Raw genomic sequence first — 10870 nt, 5'->3', positions numbered from 1 at the left:
CTAAACCTTACCCTTACATTAACCCTAACCTTAACGTGTAACCCTAACCTAACTCCTGCCCCTAACCAGTAATCCCCTTACATTTACCCTAATTCTGACCAAAACCCTAATTGTATCCCTAAACCTAACACCTGATCTTAAAATAGCCCTTGCCCTCATGGGGATGTGGGCAATGTCCCCACGAAGGAGAATTTTCCTTGTTTTACTATCCTTGTGGGTACTTTGGGGGATTTTAGGCCCCCACAAGGATAGAACAACCAACACACACACACACACCTTACCGGAACATTGGGGTAAGCCACTCAATAACTACCTTTGCTTACAGTATGGTCATTAGGTCCATATTTTCGCATGCAGTAGAATATTGCACTGACCGTGTGTCTTGACCACATGTGCTGGCCACATGTATTGACCATGTCTCTTGACCTGGAGTGCTGACTGCATGTGGTTTCCAGGCTGTGGTGCCACCATCGACTGTATAAGGAGACAGCAGGGCTGACAGCTTGGTTTTGTGCTGCCCTGCATGAGCCTTGAGCACTACAGATGCCACCCCACTAGTGGATATGGGCAATGTGGCACGAAAGGTGGCACTTGACTGGTACCAGTTTTAACATTTTCCATCTCTGGCACTTGTTTAATTGTATTAGTAATACTGTTATTAAGTGAAATAATACAATACAATTGACAACGCCATGCCATGAGTAAAATATATTACATCAAAAGCTGATATGTAACTGTCAATTCTAGTGTGTCTCTCAGTCAAGGCCTTCGAAACACAGACCTCTCTGTACTACCACACCATACCATGACATCCATTCAATGGATGTACTGTCATTCTTTGAATGTCACCCGACAAGTTTGTCTTTCCACAGACAAAGCAGCAGTCTTAGAAAAGCACAGTGCAATCTGTTTTCAACGGACTAATAGACAGAGCACCACAGCAACGCTTGTCACGTCCTGACCAGTAAAGGGGGTTATTTGTTATTGTAGTTTGGTCAGGGCGTGGCAGGGGGAGTTTGTTTTATGTGTTTCGGGGGTTTTGGTTTATGTTCTATGTTAGTATATTTCTATGTTTATTCTAGTGTGTCTATTTCTATGTTTAAGTTTCTTGGGTTGACCTTCAATTGGAGGCAGCTGTTCCTCGTTGCCTCTAATTGAAGGTCCTATTTAGTAGGGGTGTTTTTTCCTGTGTTTTGTGGGTGGTTATTTCCTGTTTTGTGTATGTTGCACCTGACAGGACTGTTTACGATCGTTTTGTTGTTTGTTTGAGTTTGAGTTTAATAAAAGTAAATATGAGCACGTCACACGCCGCGTCTTGGTCCCCATTAGACGACCCGCGTGATAGAACTACCCACCAAACCAGGACCAAGCAGCGGGGATTGGAGCACCGAAAAAAAAGATGGACGTGGGAGGATGAACGACGATTCTGGGAGGACAAACTAAGGGAGCTAGAGGAGACCGAGAGGCAATTGGGGGGGGGGGGGGGGGGGGGGGGCACACGGGGAGTTGAGCAGAGTCAGGATGGAGACCTGAGCCAACTCCCCGTGCTTATTACGGGGAGTGACGGATCAAGAAAGCACCGAGCATGCGAAAATGCGCACTGTATTGCCCAGATATATTCAAAGGCCGGTGCGATCGGTAAAAGCTCCTCAGTATGGCCAGGCGATGTTGAGCACTCAGCCAAGAAGGGTTGTGCAGGCTGTATGCTCCAGACCTTCAGTGCGTCTCCAGGGTCCAATTTACCCTGTTCCAGCTCCTCGCACTAGCCCTGAAGTGCGTGTTACTAGGCTGGCGCCTCCAAAGCCAGCCCCACGCATCAGGCCTCTAGTGCGCCTGCCCAGTCCAGTACGTCCTGTTCCTGCTCCTCGCACTAGCCTTGAGGTGCGTGTCACCAGTCTGGCGCCTCCAAAGCCAGCCCCACGCATCAGGCCTCTAGTGCGCCAGCCCAGTCCAGTACGTCCTGTTCCTGCTCCCTGCAATCACCCTCCAGTGCACCTCCATAACCCGGTACAGCCAGTGCCTGCTGTGAGCACTCTGCCATTAGTACGTCCTGTTCCTGTTCCCCACACTCACCCTCCAGTGCGCCTCCATAAACCGGTACAGCCAGTGCCTGCTGTGAGCACTTGGCCTCCAGCGACGCCCTCCAGTCCGGCGCTGCCAGAGTCGCCCTCCAGTCCGGCGCTGCCAGAGTCGCCGGCCAGTCCGGCGCTGCCAGAGTCGCCCTCCAGTCCGGCGCTGCCAGAGTCGCCCGCCAGTCCGGCGCTGCCAGAGTCGCCCGCCAGTCCCGCGCAGCCGGAGTCGCCCGCCAGTCCGGCGCAGCCGGAGTCGCCCGCCAGTCCGGCGCTCCCAGAGTCGCTCCTCAGCCCAGAGCCTTCAGCGGGGGTGGACAGGTTTGAATGGGGACTAAGACCGGAGCCAGAGCCACCTCCGTAGTTGGAGGATTGGGGAGGGGGGGGTGTAGCACGGTAGCCGTCGGTGACGTTAGCCACCCTCCCTTCCCTCCCTTTAATTTTGGGGTTATTGTTTTGTTCGTTTTTTGTTGGGGGGGGGGGGTACTGTCATGTCCTGACCAGTAAAAGGGGTTATTTGTTATTGTAATTTGGTCAGGGCGTGGCAGGGGGTGTTTGTTTTGTGTGTTTCGGGGGTTTTGCTGTATGTTCTGTTTTCCATTTCTATGTGGGTTTTCTAGTTTTTCTAGTTCTATGTTAGTTTTGGGAACGACCTCCAATTAGAAGCAGCTGGTTGTCGTTGCTTCTAATTGGAGGCCATATTTAAGTGGGTTTATTTTCTCTTGTGTTTGTGGGTAGTTGTTTTTCGTATAGTCCTTGTGTCCTTATGGAACTGTTAGTTGACGTCGATTTATTTTGTTTGTGTTCACTTTTATAAATAAAAGAAGATGAGCACGATACCCGCTGCGCCTTGGTCCACTTTCTACGACGCACCTGACAACGCTAGTCCACAGGGTGATGCAGGAGTGTTATCACGCAGCTCAAGGTCATTGAGATTTGCTGCATGCACAACATCACGCCACCAAACACAACAAACAAGTCCAACATGGATTTCACTCCGCTCTTCCTCCCTTCCTCCTCTTGTCTTCTCCTGGGAGTCTGCAGAGTGAGCTGTTGGAAAAGGTGCCTTAGCGGTGAAGGTCACCTTTGATGGCTTCGTCTAGTTCTACCTGCACTCCACTGGCGAACAGGAAATCCATCACCTGGCATTGCCATGGTAATAGACTCATTTTTTCTGGCTGCTGCTGGTTGTCAGGGAGACCCACGAGGGAGTGGTGAATAATTGACCCGGTGCCAGAGGGGACGTGGAGGTCAGCAGAGCCAATGACGATGAGGACACCCCTCAGACTCTGGTCTACCCACACTACCTCAAACAACTGGGAGGTACAGAGGTCCTGTAGGGGAACAGGGGCAGTGACAATGAGCCAGGGAGTGAGACAGAGAAAGATCAAGAGACTAGAAAGAGAGTAAAAGAGAGTGTGCAAAGGATAGGTAGAGAGAAATCATGGGGGAGGTGAGGAGGTCGTTTTTTAACACCATGGCCTGGCTGGAGAGGGATGTCACAAAGCCCCCTTGACTGAATAATAACATTGACTATGGGACTGCAGAGATCAGAGAACTGTTTTACATATTATGTATCTAACAAACAAGACCCAGACATTTTTCTCAGAGTGAGACACTTTGTGACTGTCAAGTCCTCCTCTTGTTCACCATCCAAAGGACACAGGGACAACTCAATTTTCCAACTCAATCTTTTTTATTTTTAGTTTGCCTTCAGTTGGTTGGTCTGTCCAGTAAATTAGCCAGTAAATTAGCCAGTAAATTAGCTAGTAAATTAGGTTGTAAACCTTTAAAGACAGAACAAAAAGTTACCATCTTAATTAAAAAAATTTATGAACTTAAATTAGTTTAAACATTTAAATAACATTCTAAATAACTAATATGAATTAATCATTTAAGCCTTTTACCATTGGCGTCTTTGGACTGAACCTGTGAGTGAACTTGGAGTTTTCCCTCTGAAGTTTGTTCTTCTGAATGACTGACGCCCTCCATGCCTTCACAGGAGTTTCAAATAAGTGAAAATGATTGATCAGGTGACAAGCAGCCGGTTTGCTGCTGGTGCACTCTGGGAAGTGTAGTTCTTTGACTCACTCCTGATATTCAGCTCAACAGTGACTGATAAGGAGCCATCAGTGAGAGAGTTAAGAATGTTATTCAATATGATACGTGGGCACAGAGAATTGGGTTCTGGCTGGGATATGCTAAATATAGTCCGGTATGACGCAATCACATTCATTCCCAAAATGTCCTAAATCATATTAATTTCCATCTCTGTAAGTCCTCAACATGTTCTATTCAGAGTGTGCCCAAAGTGTCCAAAGGAAGGATGACATTATTACAACCTGAACAATATTCTGCTTATGAATAGTCATATATTCTATGTCTTTCATGACAGACAAAAAGCCGAGAAAGTATTTTGATGTCAATGACAGTAGCTATGTCACTAAAAAATGCATGTTAATGGAGGTTTTTCATACAGTAGGGAGGGGATATAAAAGGAAAATGTTTTTCTATGTAAAAACAGAGCAGATTGTGTGGCGGTATTCTCTTTAGTCTGGTTCTTGTGTAGGGTGTAGTATGCAGGCTGCTCTTGTCCTGCAGCAGTGCTGCCTACAGGGCACAGGGTCCTTGCATCTACACATGTATATGAGCTCCCAGGCCTGGCACAGATACTGGGGATGGCACTAACCCATGAGGGAGCTGGCATGCTCTCCAAAATGTCTGCCAGGGCCTTGGTGCCCTCCTTCTGTGCCATACAATACCGTCCATTTAATTTTCCCTCCTCTTTTGAAGAGATATTGTCCAGTGTTCATTTGAACAATCAAACCGATATCAGGCAGTACATGAATAAGTTCAAATGTTGGCACCTACACTAACTATGGTTGTAATCCAACAATTCCAAGATAGATGCAGTTATAACCAAAATGATTGACACCTTGATAAAGTTGAGAAAAAATACAAATAATACAAATACTGAAATATATTGTTATGATCCAAACAAATTAGGGAATGAAATTATTTTATTCTAACGCAATTGCTCAGAGAAAAATGATTTTATTTAACAAGTAATATATTCTTTCTCAAAAGATAGGGGTAGAAATGATTGGCATCCTTGTCTGCAACACTCCGGCACCCTCCCCCCTTGCGAGGATAACGGCGCTGAGCCTTTATTTAAAATGAAATTGGAGAACACATTTGGAGGGATCTTAGACCATTCCTCCATACATAATCTTCCCAGATCCTTGAATATCCTTCATCTGCCCTTATGGACTGCCCTCTTCCATTCAAACCACATGTTTTCAGTGGGGTTCAAGTCCAGAGACTGAGATGGCCATTGCAAAATGTTTATTTTGTGGTCAATTAAACAGTTATTTGTTGATTTTGATGTGTGCTTGGGGTTATTGTCTTGCCGGAAAATCCACTTCAGTTTCAGCCTCCTGGCAGAGGAAACCAGGTTTTTGGCAGAAATGTCCTGGTTCTGGGTAAAGTTCTTGATGCTGTTGACCTTAACAAAAGCCCCAGGACCAGTGGAGGCAAAACAGCCCCATAACATAAAAGATCCACCACCATATTTTAAAGTAGGTATAGGGTTATTTTCTGTGTATGCATCTTTCTTTTCACACCAAACCCACCACTTGTGTGCGTGGCCAAAGAGCTCTATTTTCATGTTTTCCCATTGAAAACATGTGGTTTGAATTGAATAGGACAGTCCAGAAGCACAGACAAGGGGTATACAGTATATTTTATTTTATTTTGGATTGCTGCATCAGATGACCTGGCCGCCACAATCACCCGACCTCAACCCAATTGAGATGGTTTGGGATGAGTTGGACCGCAGAGTGAAGGAAAAGCAGCCAACAAGTGCTCAGCATATGTGGGAACTACTTCAAGACTGTTGGAAAAACATTCCAGGTGAAGCTGGTTTAGAGAATGCCAAGAGTGTGCAAAGCTGTCATCAAGGCAAAGGGTGGCTACTTTGAAGAATATCGAATATAAAATATATTTGGATTTGTTTAACACTACTACATTATTCCATATGTGTTATTTCATAGTTTTGATGTCTTCAGTATTATTCTACAAAGTAGAAAATAGTAAAAACAAAGAAAAACTTTTGGACTTACTGTAATTTGTACTGTATATACACATTAAAATACAAAAGTACAAAAACAGTCATTGTAAGCACAAATGAAACACCTCATATCACACAGAAAAACAGTTACATTCATCCACAGATAAGTCACCCAATCAATACAAATGGCATCAGATCATCAAAATGAAGTATATTTTGGATTTCGTTCCAGCAATACGTTGCATTAAAACTAAAAGCAGATTGACCTAGCTCGGTGGAGACCCTCAGAACCTCAAGAGTTAACCAATCCTGTGAACGGGTTAGACAACTCAGGTGTCTATACTTCAACAGCAAAGTTAGATAAGACGGAAGTTTATGAAGTAGGGCCTTGTAAACAAAAAGGGAGTAATGTAAAGATCTACAGGTCTTTAGTGAAGTCCAGCCAACCTTTTGATACAGGATGCAGTGATGAGTATCAAAACTATCACCTGTAACAAAAGGAAGGGCACCATGGTAGAAGGCTTCTAAAGGTAAGAGTAGTAGCAGCTGCAGTTTGATAAATAATATCACCATAATCAAGAACAGAATTATCTGCTTCCTACTGCTTAGAGAAAGGCACAATCTGTTTCTGTAGAATAAGCCAACTTTAAATCTTAGCTTCTTAACCAGCTCATCTATAGTTTTTATATGCGGGCACACGTTCCATTGGAGATCCATCTAATGTGTGAACATGTAGTTCAGCTCAAACATTCTTGCGAGAGTTTGAAAACAACATGTACTTAGTTTTGCCCGTATTAAGCACAAGTTTTAAGTATAAAATCGGACTGTAGTTTTGATGCAGCCAGATTAACAGTCGTGGACACAGCATACATAATAGAATCATCCAGATGTACATTACATTTTTTTCTTTTTTACAGATAGTAACCAATAGTGTTTATATAAATAATGAAGAGAACAGATCCCAAAATTTACCCCTGTGGTACACCTTTATGTACTTCAAGAAATTCAGACTTAAAAACTTGCCAGTCAGGGCCTAAGCCTATGTTCCTGGCCTTGACCCAAGTATCATCTCTTTTATGAATGACTTCTGATCATTCCGGAGTGTACCAGGCCTTCAATCTACCTTTAACCCTTCATTTTTTGAAAGGAGCATGATTATCCACAATAGTATTGAAGACACCTGCAAAAAGGCTCAAAGCTAAATCAGGTTCAGGGATAGCTGAATTACAATCAAAGTCAGTGAAATAAATATTATGTCAAAAAGCCTGTTCACTGAAGTTTTTAAAGTTTCTCTTTGTGATGATATAAGGCTTAGATTTTTGTATTCTCACATCTCTAACACAAACAACTGGGCGTAGTCACTAATGTATTGGGCGAAGACACCAGTAAAAACATATTTCTCTGGTGCATTCGTAAAACTAAGATCAATCAGAGTTGACATTGAAAGATCTTTAGGGTTGGGCCGTGTAGGTTTAGTCACCAGCTGGGTTAGGTTTAGATCATTACACATGTATTTTAGATTGTCTGAAGCGTGCATCTCCCAATCATAATTTAGGTCACCCAGGATAATAACTTCTGATTTAGTAAAATAATACAACAAACTAGTTAACTACTTGAGTGCACAAAGGTTAGCCGAGGGAGGACGCTATACCAGTTATTGATACATTTTTCCCCAGACAAAGGTATAAAGATAGTAGCAAAAAAAAATTGGCAAGGGAAATGGATTTCAGTAAAGAGACAGAGTACTGATTTTTAATAAGAATGGCCACTCCACCTCCTCTACCCTGTCTGTCAGCTCTGAACACATTATAACACTCAATATTAATATCAGAGTCAAGAATGTCCCCAGAGATCCAAGCACGCTATAGTCAATGAACAGCATTCTTACATAGGTATTCCTCCTGTCCAGATGGGATAGGGCAGTGTGCAGTTGGATGGCAATTGCATCATCTGTGGATCTATTGGGGCAGTATGAAAATGTAGGGGGGCTAGGGTGTCAGGTAAGGTGGAGGTGATATGATCCTTAACTAGCCTCTCAAAGCACTTCATGATGACTGAAGTGAGTGCTACACGGCGAAAGTCATTTAGTTCAGCTACTTTTGCTTTCTTGGGTACAGGAACAATGGTGGATATCTTGAAACATGTGGGGACAGCAGACTGGGATAAGGAGAGATTGAATGTCTTTAAACACTCCAGCCAGCTGGTCTGCGCATGCTCTGAGGACATGACTAGGGAAGCCGTCTGGGTCGGCAGCCTTGCGAGGGTTTAAATGTCTTACGTCTCTTAAATGTCTTACGTCGGCCTCGGATAACGAGAGCCCTCAGTCCTTGGGAACGGGCTATGTCGGTGGCATTGTGTTATCCTCAAAGCAGGAAGGTGTTTATCTTGTCAGGGAGCAAGACATCGGTGTCCACGACCTCGCTGGTTTTCCCTTTGTAATCCGTGACTGTCTGTAGACCCTGCCACATACGTCTTGTGTCTTAGCCGTTATATTGTGACTCCACTTTGTCTCTGTACTGACGTTTTGCCTGTTTGATTGCCATCAAAAAGATGAGAGTAATTAAACTGCCACATCTAGTTATATCATTGAATGTCCTGTATTCTTGATTGAAACATTTGCACTGGGATTAAATGTATGTTAGAATAGTACAACATCCCCTATACACTTCCTGATGAACTTAACGCGACCTTGAATTGTGAAGAGAGGGTCCAGGCTCCTAAAAGGATCTCATAATCTAGAGGCGAAAGAAACGCACACCTATTTGCTGGCTAGCGGAGTAAAATACTTAAAAAATAAAGGAGAGCCTAACACTCTAGGAGCTCAGATGCAAAAATGTTTATATCCAGCGTTGCGACAGACAAGCTGTCTTCATCAGGGTATAATGACAAACACTGAGAGATGACTCATTTATATGGTGTCAAAAGACACACACTGGTGTCTGTAATCATGGCCAGGTGTGGCCTGATATCATTGGTTAATTCTCATATATTAAAATAGCATACATAAACATAAATGGATAGCGTACGATCATAGATACAATTTGGCTACATAAGCCTACAAACATTTACAATAGCAAAATCACAATAATCACAAGAATGGCTTCAGATCAAAGTCTATGTTGAGACCGAAGGGAGCAAAGGGTCTTTAAATTAAAGATCCAGGCAGCCTCTCGTTTTAACAATAAATTGTCGAGGTCCCCCCCTCTCCTAGGGAGGGTGACATGTTCGATGCCAATATAACGTAGAGACGTAATCGAGTATTTTTCTTCCAAAAAGTGGGCTGCAACTGGGTACGTCAAGTTTTTGCACCTAATGGTGCTACGATGCTCTGAGATACGTACTTTTAATACACGCTTTGTTTTACCCACATCATTTTTACCACAAGGACAAGTTATAAGATAAATAACTTCCTTAGTGGAGCATGTGATAACACCTTGGATTGGGATCTGTTTCCCTGTTTTGGGGTGTTTTGAAGGATCTACATTTATAAGTGCCATTGCATTGAGCACAGCCATTATACCTGTAGTTTCCATCCAGTAGGGGTGCAAATAGACATTGTGTAGGGACATCTTGGGGAAATCTCCGAGGTTTCTGCCCCGCGGAATGGTCTAAGAACCCTCCCAATGTGTTCTCCAATCTCATAAAACATTTGAGAAAAAGTCTCAGTGCTGTTATCCTAGCAAGGGGAGGGTGCCAGAGTATTGAAAACGGGTGCCAATAATTTGAGATTATATTTTATTATTACTTACTAAAATCTCTTTCTCTGAGCAATTGTATTTGTATGAAATAATATAACTTCCCATTTTTGGGTGCATACAATATAGCTCAGTATTTCTATTATTTAGTTTATACAGTCTTTTTTTGCTCATCTTATTAATTTCAGTCATGCCTGTACCTGAGACCGTTTCCAGTAAATATAACAATTGGGAGTGTAGAAGTGTTGCCATACTGATAATTGTGTTGGAGTTGCAACTCTATTGTCGTCAAGGTTATTTGTCAACCAATTTCTTATCTAAGTCAGAGCAGCCACCTCAATCTTTGCATTTACATTCCTGCCAGCCACTCTCTCGCAACACCTCAGGTGTAATGCTTCAATGTGCACTCCAGCTAAGCTATTATTTAATTGGTCTATAAAGAGGGTCAGTGAAAAAGTATGAGCCATGCAATGATAATGATATGAATACTGTAATAATGACTGAAGAGCTCTAAATGGCTCTTCTTGATTTCAGACAGTAGAGAGTGTTATTTATCAAGATTGCAACACAGCTTAGAGCCAGCCGTGTTGTGGATATTAATCAGTCTAATATCAGAATTTCAAAAATCCTCTCATCGGTTGATCTAAAATAGCTTTCTCTGTTACTCCCCAAGGTGGAATGAACCAATTTATTATGATGTTTCTATGTTGTAGATGTATTTGATAAACTGCTGTTGCTAGGTATGCCCTTCGTGTTCGTCTGCTGTAATTAACACATTGAGCACAGCCTTGCACAGTGTTTTTTCTACATAACATGTGAAATCGCCCTCGTAATAAAAACATTCCAGGAACGTAATTGATTGTGGTTACAAAACTTTCTGTATTTAAAGTAACAGGAAATCAGGTGTAGGAGATGGTAATGAAGTCGTCTTACAGTAGACGATCAGAGGGTCTAAGGAGGAAGTGCTAATCATCTTTGGGCCTGGGAAAGGATTGTTCTATAGGCTGTGGGCCCTGAGACTGTTTATGTGCCCAAAC

This window comes from Salmo trutta, chromosome 15, assembly GCF_901001165.1.
Source record: "Salmo trutta chromosome 15, fSalTru1.1, whole genome shotgun sequence".
NCBI classification, from domain to species: Eukaryota; Metazoa; Chordata; class Actinopteri; order Salmoniformes; family Salmonidae; genus Salmo; species Salmo trutta.
This window is presented reverse-complemented; position numbering follows the sequence as displayed.